The 15177-nt window shown below is 46.5% G+C and overlaps 2 protein-coding genes across 2 annotated transcripts in view; one reads left to right on the top strand and one right to left on the bottom strand.

Annotated features, from left to right (window-relative positions):
* LOC121003517 (zinc finger protein 208-like) overlaps positions 1 to 86 on the bottom strand; it is a 1049660-nt gene extending 1049574 nt beyond the window's left edge. Inside the window, exon 1 of the mRNA XM_040435419.1 lies at positions 26 to 86. The gene's annotated coding sequence lies outside the window, so the exon portion shown is untranslated. The remainder of the gene's footprint in view (positions 1 to 25) is intronic.
* The window catches only part of LOC121003526 (zinc finger protein 260-like), a 402690-nt gene that overhangs the window by 243424 nt on the left and 144089 nt on the right, over positions 1 to 15177 (top strand). The gene's annotated exons all lie outside the window — the stretch shown is intronic.

Here is a 15177-nt window from a genome sequence, read left to right as displayed (position 1 = left end):
GTGTGTATTTAGTCATGTCTATTACCTGGTGATGTGAGGGGTCGGTGATCCTCCATCATGATGTCTTTGTACAGATCTTTGTGTCCTTCTAAATACTCCCACTCCTCCATGGAGAAATAGACGGTGACATCCTGAAACCTTATAGGAACCTGACAACACAATGATACAGTCATCAACCAGATCCCTTCATAGCGTTCCTGTATAATGTCCCAGCATTCCCAGCAGTGTCACCTCTCCAGTCAGCAGCTCAATCATCTTGTTGGTGAGTTCTAGGATCTTCTCTCTATTGATTTCCTCATGTATCAGGGGGTGAGGTGGAGGCCCCATGATTGGGCTAATGGTTCTTCCCCATTCCTCATACACAGGGTCCTGACAGCGCTCACTAGAAGTCTTCTTCACTACTGTGTAGTCCTGGTTATGGAGAAACACAGTAATAAATATCACTCCATACATCTCCAGAGTCCCTCACCTCTCCAGTAATGTCCATCTGTTAGTAACATAGATAAGATGATGTAATGTGACATCATCAGAATCTCTCACCTCTCCAGTAAGCCAGAAGAGGATCTCTAGGGTGAGATTTATTATCCTCTCCGCCATCTTGTCCCTGTCCATCCTTGTCAGGTCAATCAGGAGAAGGATCTTATATAGAAGATATCCACTGAGCGGATCCTATATTGTAGGAACCTGAATGGAGAGAAGATAAGACAATATAAAATCCTACAAAATCTCATGTAAAATACAATAACTGGAGATAAGAGGAGACGATAAAGTGTAGATGTTGTGTTCTCGAAACATGTGTGAGGTCAAGGCAGTTTCATTATAGGTTATAAAATCCAATATATATAAAAATACAAAACATAAGTTGATCAACAAATCATAAAACTGGGAATAAAAAAAAACAAAAAACATAGAATAAAATTAAGATAGACATGCAGAGCGAACTAAAACCCTGGAATGAAGATCACATTAGCCCTTTTACACTACATATGTCTATTTTATTGAATATTTTTTTTATTCCCAATTTTTGGACTTGTTCATCAATTTGGATGTTTTGTATTTTCTATATATTGGATTTTATAATCTACATGATTTGTATGTTTAATTTGTTGGTATATAGAACAACTGAAAAAACCGCAGGGTGTGCATTGTGAATGACTAGAATACTACAAAACAGCCTGACACGGTCCGGCCCAGGTTCTGGTATCAGCACAGCTCCGGATAAGGAGCGATTCGTCCCTCATTTTTATACTATTGCAACCACTGAGGAAGAAAACATACAGATTCGAAATGCATCTGGTGTAACTGTGGTATTAATCCATCGAGTGCAATTGCGGCACCAACCTATTGAGAGGAATAAACTTATCCTTCATACCATTCCAGACACTGAAACAGCAGAAGTTGGCGTTCCCATATCCCTACTACACACACGCAAGTAAGTGTGCCGGCACACGAAAGAACTATAGGATCCAGCGAATACTGTAAATGACTACGGAAGTCAAATACGTAGAGCCAGCGAGATACGGCATGGTCAATGGTTCCCAAGGTGTGACGTAATGCTCTCCTGGAGGAGCGGGTAAGGTCAGTCTTTGTACAGTTTACACAGCTGCCTCCTGTCCACGCGGGCCCAGAGAGGCAGAGGGTTGGAGACACTCGCTCACAACCCTGATGAGCTGAGAGAGCCTTTTCACTGCCCCAGTGAAACAGCGCGTTTTCAGCCCGGGTATACTGCCACCAGTTTCTTGTTTCATATAAGCCTGGTCTGCTAACAGGATTATATAGGGTAAAAAACCAACCCGCGGTAGCGTATAACTATGCCGAAACACGGACATGGGGATTCGTGATCGAGATAAAAGAACAGCACAAGATTAAGATATTTAATTGCCCTAAGGGCGCTCTAGACATAACATAATATACACAGAAAATATATACAGTGGTCTGAGTGGTAAATACAGATGGCGTGGTACAAACAGGGTTAAGCAGAACAAAAGTCAGTTTATCAGGTATACCAGTCCTTTAGGTTGTAACGAGTTCTTAGCTGTAGTCACATGGAAGGCAGTGATGTCAGCTGGCTGAAGGTATCTCTAAACAGATGGCACAATATGACCTCCCTTCAGTGAAAAGACCTGCCCGCTTTCTGGCACAAGCCTTTTAACCTGTAGCCGACTCCTCCCCTTCTGGCCTCTGGGACGGGTCCAATCCCCCTCTTCTGGGCTGGCAGCAAATGAGCCACAAAACCGATTAGAGCTTATGGCTCCAGACCAAAATGTCGCAGGGAGGTGGGTCTGGGACCAATGGGTCCCGCCTGGGTTCCGGCTACCAGTAGAGTCCAAGCATGGTACCGTTATTTGGTTTCTGTGGGGAGATATGTGTATCTCCCCTCCCGGGCATACCACCTCCCAACTATGGCCTGTTCATTGTGGCCACAGGGACCCAAATATGTATCTGGTTTATGCCTGTGATGGACAGGCGATTCATAATTCCTTATGAATCACCAATTCCGTGATGTCTGATAATGTTCATTGAACTGGGGGAATGGCCTAGACCCCCTGCAGAGAGGTTTTTCCTGTTCCATTAGCTGGGTTCCAGGCTGCCTGAATGGAGGTGAAAAATTGTAAACAAAGGTGGCTTGCAAAAAGTTCTCTGCCAGTTGGCTGGGCTTTGAAGCAGGGCCCCCCTGTGGAGTTCACTACCTCTGCTATCTGACAGCTGATGGCTGGTGTGGAAACATGGCTGACAAAAAATAATCTATATTCCACACCCCTCCCCCTTTTAGAGGGCACTAGGGGCAGCACATTCCTGTGTTTCCCCGTGCACCCATCTGCACCCTCTCTGGTGGCGAATGCCAAAGTGGTACGGCTGGAGCGTACCTATCTCCCATTCGTTCCTGATCATCCTGTGGGACATAGTGATGTTCTTCTGAATTATCCTGTGGAAGAAGAGGACTGGGACATCTCTCGGGTGATGTTCTCTCTTCCTTAACTGTAGGTGTTGCAGAATCAGGATTAGATCGGATGGTCAGCCATGTTGTCTTAGGTATACATCTTGGGGCACATTTATTAAGATCTGTGTTTTAGGCGCAGGTCTTAACAAAGCCCTAAGCTGGCGGTGGTTCCGCCGAAGTTATGAAGAGGTGCAGGCCTCTCCATAACTTCAGGGCTTCCAGCACCAGTTCTAAATGTAAGACGGCTTCCAAGTTGTCTTACATTTAGACCTTTGTCTACACCTGAAACATTTACACCAAGGCCACAATTACTGGCATCAGTAGATACTATAAACGGCCACGTGAAGTCGGCTGCCTGGGGTACCGGGAATCTGAAAAGGGCATCTTTCAGCGCCTGGAAGGCCGCCTTTCAGTTGTTTGTTTGACTGCGGAGGGCAGCTTTTCCCTGGTGCGGTCCGTCAGGGGCCTCACCAGGCTATTGTAGTGGGATGTGAACCCCATATAGTACCTGGCGGTGCCCAGGAAGGATATCACCTGGTTCTTGTACCGGAGGGTTAGCCAGGATGTGCTAGCATCCACTCTCCCGGGCTCTGGTTCCAAAGCTTCCCCGCCTGCCTGAGGCCCCTCGCTTATGCCCAGCTGGCACTTTCCTGCCGTAAGGGTCAATCCTGCCTGGCAGATCTGCCCGAGCATCTGCGCCAGATGCTCTCGGGGATACTCCCATGAAGGACCGAAGACGGCAATGACCTCCAGGTACGTGGCCGCACACCCTTCAAGTCCCTTAAGCAGCTTGACCCTCCACTTAGAAGTGAAGGGGCATACTCCATGCCCAACGGCATCTCGGTGGACACCGTCCATCCGGGCGTTTTGGTGAACATTTCCTGGAAGGGGCGGCAATCCAGGAGGGCACCTGCCTCACGTTCATGAAGGACTTCTGCCTTCCCCGGGCGTGGTCCAGGGTGACCAGGTACATCCTGGCATTGAGCCACTGGTGCTCGAGGTACGGGCCTCCCTAGGCCGCCTGAAGCTTGTCCTAAAGTATGTGAATCAGTATCCACGCTTGCTGACCCACCTGGTGGGTCCTCTCACAAGCCATCTGGTAGTACCCCCGCTTCTGGTCGGTCTGGGCCTGCCCCATACTGTCGTGCACCAATCGCGACAAGGCCTGTGACTTTTCCAGGAAGCGCACGAGGGGTGTCTACGTCTCCTGTCCAGGCCTCTGACTTAGCAGCCCCTGGGTATCTGGTCATCAGAATCTCATGCGCAACCCACAAAAACTCCGCCCTGAACGGATAAGGTATCACGAAATTGTCGGGACCTAGGCCATGCCTCCGATGAGCCCTGCTGGACCGTTTCCTGGCATAACCGTCCTTGGTCCCAGACCACCCGCTCGAGGTCTAAGTCCGAGGGGGGCTGTGCCTCCTGCTCCTTGAGAGCGTTCAGGCTGGTGTCAGCCACTAACGCCGCCTGAAGCCCCTGACCGGATGTGGCCAGAATAGACGAGACTGCCATGTCTTCTGTCAGGTCCCCGGGACCTGTTTCCTGGCCCCCATCTGACTCGGCAGCCACTTGGTCGGAAGGGGGAAAGCCATCAGACCCCCGAGGGGCCCCAGCACTCCAACTGCGAGTGACAGCAGCTATGGCCGCTGCCACTGCTGGTAGTGCCTGCTTCCCCTCAGCTTCCGACCAAGTCGCCAGTCGAGACAGACTAACCTGGCCCTCTGACATCCCAGGTGTGGAGGAACCCTGCAGTGAGGCTTTACCTGGGAGCCCTACTTCTCCTGGGACAGCCCTGACCTCATTTGCATCCTCCTCCGCAGCTGTCTGCCCCCTGCTTGTCCCTCAGTAGCCACACCTGAGGACAACAGGTTCCAGCATGCTTGCTGGCCACACCCTTGGGCCTCAGCACAGCTGGCATGAATGACCCCCTCCTCCCTGAGGGTAGAGGCATATATTACATTCCCCACCCCCACATCTCCATCAACAGGCATCTTATGAACAATAACAGTATCAACAGGGGTTGACATGGCATCACATTCTGGGAGATCGGACCACGGGTGTCAGCGGCCACGTTCTTAGACACAAGCCGCCCCAGGTCCGTCCCCAGCAAAACACTGAGAGGGATATTTGAGGATACCCCCACCTCCCTCATTCCTCGACCGGCGCCCCAGTCCAAATAAACCTTGGCGATGGGCAGCGCCATTCTACTCCTCCAATCCCGGAGACAGTAAGGGATCTCCAGGGCAATAAATCGTGGGGTGCCACCAATTCAGGCCATACCAGAGTCATCTCAGCGCCGGTGTCTCTAAGTCCCATGGCCATGGCCTGGCCCACGTTGACCGGTTGAAAATTGTCAAGGGACCTCCCACCACCCCCACACAACACAGTTTCCGGGTCGATGACTGGGACGGGTCCCTCGGGCGCTGGGGACACAAGGCCTTGAAGTGTCCTGGCTGCTTACAGAGGTGGCAAAGTCGGTGTTCCCCCCACCGACGTGGAAAGTGAAGCAAGGGCCGGTGCCTACTTAGGCCTAGGGGCAGGGTGTGTCTTACCCCTCTCCAGCCGACAGGTTTTCGGGCCTCTGAAGTCCTGTTGTTAGTGTACTCGTCGGCCAGGGCTGCTGTTGTAGAGGCCCCCTTTGGCTTCCGGTCATGGAGGTACTGCTGGAGGTCCTCCGGGCAATTCCACAAGAACTGCTCTGTTGCGATGAGCTCTTTCAGCTTTTGGATGGTGGTGAGCTCCAATCCCATGGTCCATTGGTCGACCACTCTCAGCATGTGATCGGCCTAGCTATGGGTAGGACCCCGCTGCAAACTTCCGAGCTTTGTCCGGTACAACTCACTTATTAAGTTGTACTGCCAGACCAGAGCCTGCTTGATGTCCTCATAGCTCAGGATGGTCTCGCTGGGCAGGTACCCGAATATTTCAAGGGCTTTTCTCCTGAGACGTGATGTTAGAAATCTGACCCACTGGTCCTCCAGCAGCTGGTACTGATGGCAGGCCGTCTCAAACGCCAACAAGAAAGTGTCCGAGTCCCCATCTTTGTCCAGCAGGGGGAATTCCTCCGCCCGTAGTTTTGGACTTCGGATCTCTGGAGACTCACATCGGGCTGGGGAAGGCTGCTGGAGTTGGAGCTGGAGCACTTGTAGCTGGTGCTCGCGCTCAACCTGCTCACGACGTTCTGCTGCTGCCATGAGGATCTCGTAGGAAGCCTGGTATCCGGCCTGGAAACGGTCCAGGGCAGCTTGTAGGAGAGCAGCCGAGCCTGCTTGGCTGGCGGGATGGGAAGATGGGGTGCGGCCCACCGCGGGCCTGACCCCTGGCAACTGGCTCTTTGGGGAGCTTTGGCTGTGCTCCCCCTCACCTTGAAGAAAGTTGCCATCCACCTCCTCTTGGCCCCCTATCTGGACTGCATCCTCCTTGCCAACATTCATAGCATCGGACATCTCCTTTGCTTTGCTTCTTATGATACTGGCCATCATTGCCACGGATGATCCCTGACACAGACTGCAACCTGATGCACACACACACCTTATTGTATTTGCACTCAGACGGTCTGTGTTGAGCTGATCTTAAGACTCCAGCAGCAAAAGCTACTGCTGGTAGTCTTTAGTGTCTGGGAGTATGGATCCCACACACTAGTATCTCAATCCCACTTTTCTGCCACTAATATGTGACGAATACCGTACCCCGACTGATGTCAGGAGTCAAATACGTAGAGCCAGCGAGATACGGTATGGTCAATGGTTCCCAAGGCGTGACGTTACGCCCTCCTGGAGGAGCGGGTAAGGTCAGTCTTTATACAGTTTAGACAGCTGCCTCCTGTCCACGTGGGCTTAGAGAGGCAGAGGGTTGGAGACACTCGCTCACAACACTGACGAGCTGAGAGAACCTATTCACTGCCCCAGTGAAACAGCGTGTTCTCAGCCCGGGTATACTGCCACCAGTTTCTTGTTTGATATAAGCCCGGTCTGCTAACGAGATTATATAGGGTGTAGGAAGGTGCAAGGGGCCGCCGTTTTTTGGCCCATATAAAACCCAGCCAGCAGTCTCAGCTGGGTGTGGTTTATCCTCCATCTGACAGAGAAGCTGGGGAGTCTGTGTTTTGGGAACTGTGGTTTTGTGCCGTGCTAAATGGCTGAGAGCAGCATGCCAGGAAACAGGCCCCTAAAGCCTGCTGTGGACTGCGGATGGAAAACTGCTAACCAGGTGAAGATTTTGTTCTATGGACAATGCATGGTGTGAACAAGCACCAAGACTGTGAACAGTCATTTTGTTTTTCCTTATGTGTGAATAAACACCGAACTGTTTAAGTTAAAGACTTTGTGATTGCCTCTATACTGCGTCTGCTAGACTGTCTACTAGAGCAAAACCCCACAATGGTAAGAAACCAACCCGTGGTAGCGTATAACTATGCCGAAACATGGATGTGGGGATTCGTGATTGGAGATACAATAACAGCACAAGATTCAACTATAAATTTAACCCCATAAGGACCCTTGACGTACATGTACGACATTTCTGTCTGGGACTTAAAGACCCGTGACGTACATGTACTTCATGGTGATCGGGCGGGTGCAGGAGCTGCGCCTGCCCGATCAGCAGCAGGGGTCCAGCAGTCACTGATAGCAGAACTCCTGCTGCATGCGCCAGCATAGGTGAAATCACCGGTGCCAGCGCATTAACCCTTGATGTGCCGCGGTCAGTGCTGAGCACAGTACGTGCGATGTCGGGATGGGATCGGAGCTGTCATCGGGTCCCCGTGCTGCTGTGACGGGGACCCGATAGCAGGGAAGGCAGCGCGATGCCTTCCTAAGGCATCAGGGCTGCCTTCTGGGGGAGAGCCTGTAAGATCCAGCCCCCTGGATCTCACAGACAGGAAGCTGTATGTGTAATACACACTGTATTACACTTACAGCCAATGAATTCCAATACAGAAGTATTGGAATGCATTGTAAATGGGATCAGACTCCCAAAAGTTGAAGTCCCAAAGTGGAACAAAAAATAAAGTGAAAAAAGTTGAAAAAATAAAGTTTTCCCCCCAAACAATTACAAGTTTCAAGTAAAAAATCAAAAACATAATTTTCCCCAAATAAAGTAAAACAAAAATTGTAAAAAAAGAAGAGGGAAAAAAAGAAAAGTACACATATTAGGTATAGCCGCGTCCGTAAATACCGTCTCTATAAACATATCACATGACCTAACCCCTCAGATGAGCACTGTCAAAAAAATAAAGTAAAAACTGTGCTAAATAAACCATTTTTTTGTTACCTTACATCACTAAAAGTAAAACACCAAGCGATCAAAAAGGAGTATGCCCGCCAAAATAGTACCAATCTAACCATCCCCTTATCCCGCAAAAAATGAGTTCCTACCTAAGACAATCGCCCAAAAAGTAAAAAAACTATGGCTCAAAATATGGAGACACTAAAACATCGTTTTTTTTTGTTTAAAAATTGGGTTATTGTGTAAAACTTAAGTAAATAAAAAAAAGTATAAATATTAGGCTACTTTCACACTGGCATTTTGAATTCCGTTTGTGAGATCCGTTCAGGGATCACACAAATGGTTCAAAACGGATCAGTTCAGCATGCATCAGTTTGGCTCCGTTCCGCCTCCATTCCGCTCTGAAGGCGGACACCAAACGACGTGGAGCCAAACGGAACCGTCCTGACTTACAATGTAAGTCAATGGGGGGGGGGGGATCAGTTTTCACTGACACAATATGGTGCAATTGAAAACAGATCCGTCCCCCATTGACTTTGTTCTTCATAATGCAAACGGATCCGTTCTGTACAGATACAATCGTTTGCATTATAGGTGTGGATCCGTCTGTGCAGATACAAGACGGATCCGCACCTAACGCAGGTGTGAAAGTAGCCTTAGGTATTGCCGCGTCCGTAAGAACCTACTCTATAAAAATATCACATGACCTAATCCCTCAGGTGAACACCGTAAAAAAATAATAATAATAACGGTGTAAAAAAAGCCATATTTTGTCACCTTATATCACAAAAAGTGTAATAGCAAGCGATCAAAAAGTCATACGCACCCCAAAATAGTACCAATCAAACAAAAAATAAAAAAAGGGGCCAAAACAGCTATTTCTTGTTACCTTGCCTCACAAAAAGTGTAATATAGAGCAACCAAAAATCATATGTACCCTAAAATAGTACAAACAAAACTGCCACCCTATCCCGTAGTTTTCAAAATGGGGTCACTTTTTTGGAATTTCTACTCTAGGGGTGCATCAGGGGGGCTTCAAATGGGACATGATGTCAGAAAAACAGTCCAGCAAAATCTGCCTTCCAAAAATCGTATGGCATTCCTTTCCTTCTGCACCTTGGTGTGTGCCCGTACAGCAGTTTACGACCACATATGGGGTGTTTCTGTAAACGACAGAATCAGGGCCATAAATAATGAGTTTTGTTTGGCTGTTAACCCTTGCTTTGTAACTGGAAAAAAAATATTAAAATGGAAAATCTGCCAAAAAAGTGAAATTTTGAAATTGTATCTCTATTTTCCATTAAATATTGTGCAACACCTAAAGGGTTAACAAAGTTTGTAAAATCAGTTTTGAATACCTTGAGGGGTGTAGTTTCTTAGATGGGTCACTTTTATGGAGTTTCTACTCTAGGGTTGCATCAGGGGGGCTTCAAATGGGACATGGTGTCAAAAAACCAGTCCAGCAAAACCTGCCTTCCAAAAACCATACGGCGCACCTTTCACTCTACGCCCCGCTGTGTGCCCGTACAGTAGTTTACGGCCACATATGGGGTGTTTCTGTAAACGGCAGAGTCAGGGCAATAAAGATAGTCTTGTTTGGCTGTTAACCCTTGCTTTGTTAGTGGAAAAAATGGAAAATTAGGCAAAAAAATGAAATTCGCAAATTTCATCCCCATTTGCCAATAACTCTTGTGCAACACCTAAAGGGTTAACGAAGTTTGTAAAATCAGTTTTGAATACCTTGAATACCTTGAGGGGTGTAGTTTATAGAATGGGGTCATTTTAGGGTGGTTTCTATTATGTAAGCCTCGCAAAGGGACTTCAGAGCTGTAGTGGTCCCTAAAAATTGGGTTTTTGTAAATTTCTGAAAAATTTCAAGATTTGCTTCTAAACTTCTAAGCCTTGTAACATCCCCAAAAAATAAAATATCATTCCCAAAATAATTCAAACATGAAGTAGACAAATGGGGAATGGTAAGTCATCACAATTTTTAGGGGTATTACTATGTATTACAGAGGTAGAGAAACTGAAACTTGTTAAATTAGTTTTTTTTTGGTGCAAAAAAAATATTTTTTTTGACTTCATTTTACCAGTGTCATGGAGTACAATATGTGACGAAAAAACAATCTCAGAACGGCCTGGATAAGTCAAAGCGTTTTAAAGTTATCAGCAATTAAAGTGACACTGGTCAGATTTGCAAAAAATGGCCTGGTCCTAAGGTGTAATAAGGCTGTGTCCTTAAGGGGTTAAATCACACTTTTCTGCCCATTTTATGCCAGTCTTTTTTATTTTAATGCCGCTTTCATCTGATTTCCCCTTGGGAAGCTTACTGCAACTTTTGAATAAGAAATCAACTTCAGCCTCGTGTCCTGTATTTATATATTATCCTTGGGGGGGGGGGGTGATCCTCTTCTTGTAGTGCCACTCATTTCTATACAGTCATGTTTTTAGTGATTTTTAGAAAAGGATGAATTTTTATGTTTTGGGCGTTCCATGTCTTCTATATAACCCCCCCCACCCACCCCCCCTTCCCCGTTCCAGTCCACATCTCTGAGATCTCCTGGATATGTCTTCTATATAACACCCCCTGCTCCAGTCCACGTCTCTGAGATCTCCTGGATATGTCTTCTATATAACACCCCCTCCTCCAGTCCACATCTCTGAGATCTCCTGGATAGGTCTTCTATATAACGCCTCTGCTCCAGTCCACGTCTCTGAGATCTCCTGGATATGTCTACTATATAACGCCCCTGCTCCAGTCCACATCTCTGAGATCTCCTGGATATGTCTTCTATATAACGCCCCCTGCTCCAGTCCACGTCTCTGAGATCTCCTGGATATGTCTTCTATATAACGCCCCCCTGCTCCAGTCCACGTCTCTGAGATCTCCTGGATATGTCTTCTATATAACGCCCGCTCCTCCAGTCCATGTTTCTGACATCTCCTGGATATGCCCTGGAACAGTCATTCGAGGGTGTATATCTTTGTTCAAGATGTGAGCAAATTACCCATTTGGAATCGCAAATCGAGTCTCTAAACGGGCAAATTGCAACACTGAGAGGCATTGACAATTTGCAAAAGAGTTTGCTTCTCACCGAGCAAGCACTCTTTGGGGTAGATGAGGGGGAGGGTGACAGAGAGGAGGCTGAGGAAAGTGAGGTAGCTAGCTGGCTAACAGAAAGCGGGGTAGAGGGAAGAGTGCCAGGGAGGCTAGCCCTGATCTGACACACCCCAACAAGTTTGCACGTTTGGCAGATGAAGGGCATGTCGGTTCAGTGACAGCACTGCCGCAGTCAGACACTTCCTCTGCCAGTCAGGGGAATGTCAGCTACGGTAAGCAGGGGACCAGGAGAGCAGGGCAGGCCAGACAGGTTCTGGTAGTGGGAGACTCCATTATTAGGGGTACAGAAAGGGACATCTGTCACAAAGACCGTGATCGCTAAACAGTGTGCTGTCTCCCTGGCGTTAGAGTTCGACACATCGCGGATCGGGTTGACAGATTACTGGGAGGGGCTGGAGAAGATCCAGCGGTCATGGTCCATATCGGAACCAATGACAAAGTTAGAGGTAGGTGGAGAGTCCTTAAAAATGATTTCAGGTATTTAGGTCAAAAGCTTAGGGCAAGGACCACAAAGGTAGTATTTTCCGAAATACTACCTGTACCACGGGCCACACAAGAAAGGCAGTGGGAGATTAGGGAGATTAACAAGTGGCTCAAGAACTGGTGTAGGAAGGAGGGGTTTGGGTTCCTGGAGGACTGGGCCGACTTCTCTATCGGCTACAGGCTCTATCGTAGGGACGGGCTGCACCTCAATGGGGAAGGGGCAGCTGTTTTGGGGAAGAAGATGGCTAGAAGGTTGGAGGAGTGTTTAAACTAGGGACTGGGGGGGAGGGTAATTACACTATAGGAGGGGAAGATAGTGCAGATAGAGACCGGGGGCAAGGTAGTGGGACTGGGGGAGGAATGGAAGGAGGGAGTAGAACAGTTTAGAAGGAAAGGTGTAGGGTAAAAAATATACATAAACCTCTCAAATGTATGTATACTAATGCCAGAAGCCTGACTAATAAAACTGGTGAACTGGAATTAGTGATGTGTGAGGAGGACTATGACATAGTGGGAATAACTGAGACATGGCTGGATGATAGCTATGACTGGGCAGTTAATGTACAAGGTTACAGTCTGTTTAGAAAGGATCGTCAAAACTGGAGAGGGGGAGGGATATGCCTTTATATAAAGTCTTGTCTAAAGCCCACACTCCGTGAAGATATAAGTGAGGGACATGAACATGTGGAGTCACTGCGGGTAGAGATACATGGAGGCAAAAACAACAATAAATTACTAATAGGAGTTTATTATAAACCTAAAAATGTTGCTAGAAAAACAACCATAGAATGCCCAATAAAAATATAAATATTTTATTAAATCATCAATTGATCAAAAATTATTTAAAGACATTTTCACAGAATTACTATGGAGAAAAATCAGCAAAACAACCTGGATACAGTAGTCCCCCCTGTCGGTGCCTCAAAAGCCCGCCAAATAGATGACATACATGTCCATGCAATATGCAGTGAGGTGATTCACAAGCAGCAAATATCAGGTTAATACCTGCTACAAGTGACTGTGATATTCACTTCGCTGCACAGCCCAGTAGAGAGTAGTGTGTACTGATAAGGCCCTAAATGGTAGTACTCTAGAGCACATAATCACATACCATCCGTTAAATAATTTCAAATGAATATGCCCCTAAACAACAGGTCATGGATAGCAGACTACAAAATAACAAGCTATTACACAGAAGTACCCACTGGGAACGTGAACATACCCATAGACATGATGAAGGGCTGAGACACCGAACACAGGGCAGGCAAGAACCCCGACGCGCGTTTCGCCTCAGCTTCGTCAGGAGGTTAATGAGAGTGTGGCCATGGCTCCCCCTTTATACCCCTCATGTAGCTGCACATATGTAAATAATTGATATAACTCGGCTGATACCTATTAACCGAGCGCTTGTGCCCGATGATGCACGCCGCGGACATCATGGAGGCGCCGCATTCATCAGGAGGAGGGGTGGAACGCAAACATGCGTTCCAGCCCGCCTCCCAAGGAGACACAGCGGCGTCCCCACGTGACCCGGCGCACAGCGCATCCTGGCCAAGCGCTGCATCAGCTCATTCGGCAGACATGCCATTAGACTCTGGAAATGTCAAACCCTCTTCAAATATATGGGAAATGGTTTTAGCCCTAAATAGAGTCTACATTGAGTGTATACGGTTCAGAAATGCCAGAGGACCGCTGAATATTCAGAACTAATAGCAGAGAAGATAGAAAAGAGGGGTAAAAAAGAAGAGCGGGAGGAATCAGGAGGAATGAACAAAAACTCCATACCATATATTATAAAATTAGATTATGGATACACATATCTATGGTCACATAATTATACAAGGGATCCTTGGTGTCGTACTGTATAATAGTAAATTAATACATCAGCAATAGCATGATTCTATGGACAATTGAGTGCCCAGATTCCCAACAAGAAAAACTATAATTCCACAGTACCATGATTTCATACAAGATTACAGCAAATTAGCATGATAGATGTATACAAGAAGAATACCATGATTCCACATCATTTGAATCCCATGATTTTTAACAATAAATTTACATATCCATGACACCATGATTACAACAATCTATCACCAACAGACATTATGTGCATAATTATGTGATACAATATGTATTTCCTCTAAGACGTGATAAATGTACATCAATTATGTACATATATATATATATATATATATATATATATATATATATATAGAGGGAAACAATAATATTCCAAAAACAAAAGTGATGTTGCTCTCATACCAATATTACCAGAGACAGATTTAAGTGACCCATCCAACAATTCATTCCATAGAGGTGTAGATTCCATTAAATAAAAATTGTGTCCTATCGAGCCCATAAAAAGGACATTTGCATAAATTCATAAATAGTGTGAAGCACCGCAGGGAATGATCGATGGACCCAAGTGCAAATGGGCCCACCAAAACATAGTGGGTCCAGTGCAGTCGGGCCCACCGTAACACCCCAGCAACACTGGACACATATATAATTATTCCAAATCCATAATTGTGAAAAAAAACAACATCTATACTCATACAAAAAATCATAGTGATCGACAAATCTTCTAATACGAGTTGTATTACAACTTATAGTGACATAGCCTATGCAACAATATTACCAGAGTAAAAACTCCAAAATCCCTAATAATAAGTATATATAAAACTAATAATTCATACTCAGGGGTAATAGATGTGCCCAAGTCCAGCCGGGTACCATCAATAGTGGTTATACCAGCCCAGTCAGGCACATCATCATCCAAAATGACACATAATCAGAATCATAACCCTAACCACATAGATGAAAAAATACCCAGACTATGTATATTTAGAATCCCATGTGTCCCTCCTTTCGAGTGCATGTATCATGATTCACTTCATGTTGATATCTTCTTCTTAGTTTTGCATCACCAGAATCCCCGGCCTATATGGAAGTTGCTCCTCTACTCGCACACCTCCACTCCTCATACCATGACCACACGAAAACTAAATAGAATAAAAAACAGTTAAAATCACTGAAAAAGTTCAGTAACAGCGTTACCCTAAATAAAGGATTTGAAACTCAAAGCCTCATTTAATCCATGAGGGGTCACCGTGTTGAGCAGAACCATCCACTTTGTCTCCTTTTGGAGGAGGCAGCGTTTTATATTACCCCCTCTTATCCCCAAGCGTACACGATCTATCCCTTTAAAGAGAATGCCCCTAGGATTGCAGCCATGTACCTCCCTGAAATGTTTTGCCACTGGTTTTAGCTTCCTGAGCTTATCACACTCCGTGATCTCGGCTGCCGCCTTGATATCACGAATGTGTTCAAGAACCCTTGTCCTGAGTGCCCTTGTGGTCATCCCAATATAAATCAGGCCACAAGGGCACTCAGCACGATAGAT

Source organism: Bufo bufo, chromosome 6 (genome assembly GCF_905171765.1).
Source record: "Bufo bufo chromosome 6, aBufBuf1.1, whole genome shotgun sequence".
NCBI classification, from domain to species: domain Eukaryota; kingdom Metazoa; phylum Chordata; class Amphibia; order Anura; family Bufonidae; genus Bufo; species Bufo bufo.
The sequence above is the reverse complement of the archived record's forward strand: the minus strand, read 5'-3'. Positions and strand labels throughout refer to the sequence as shown.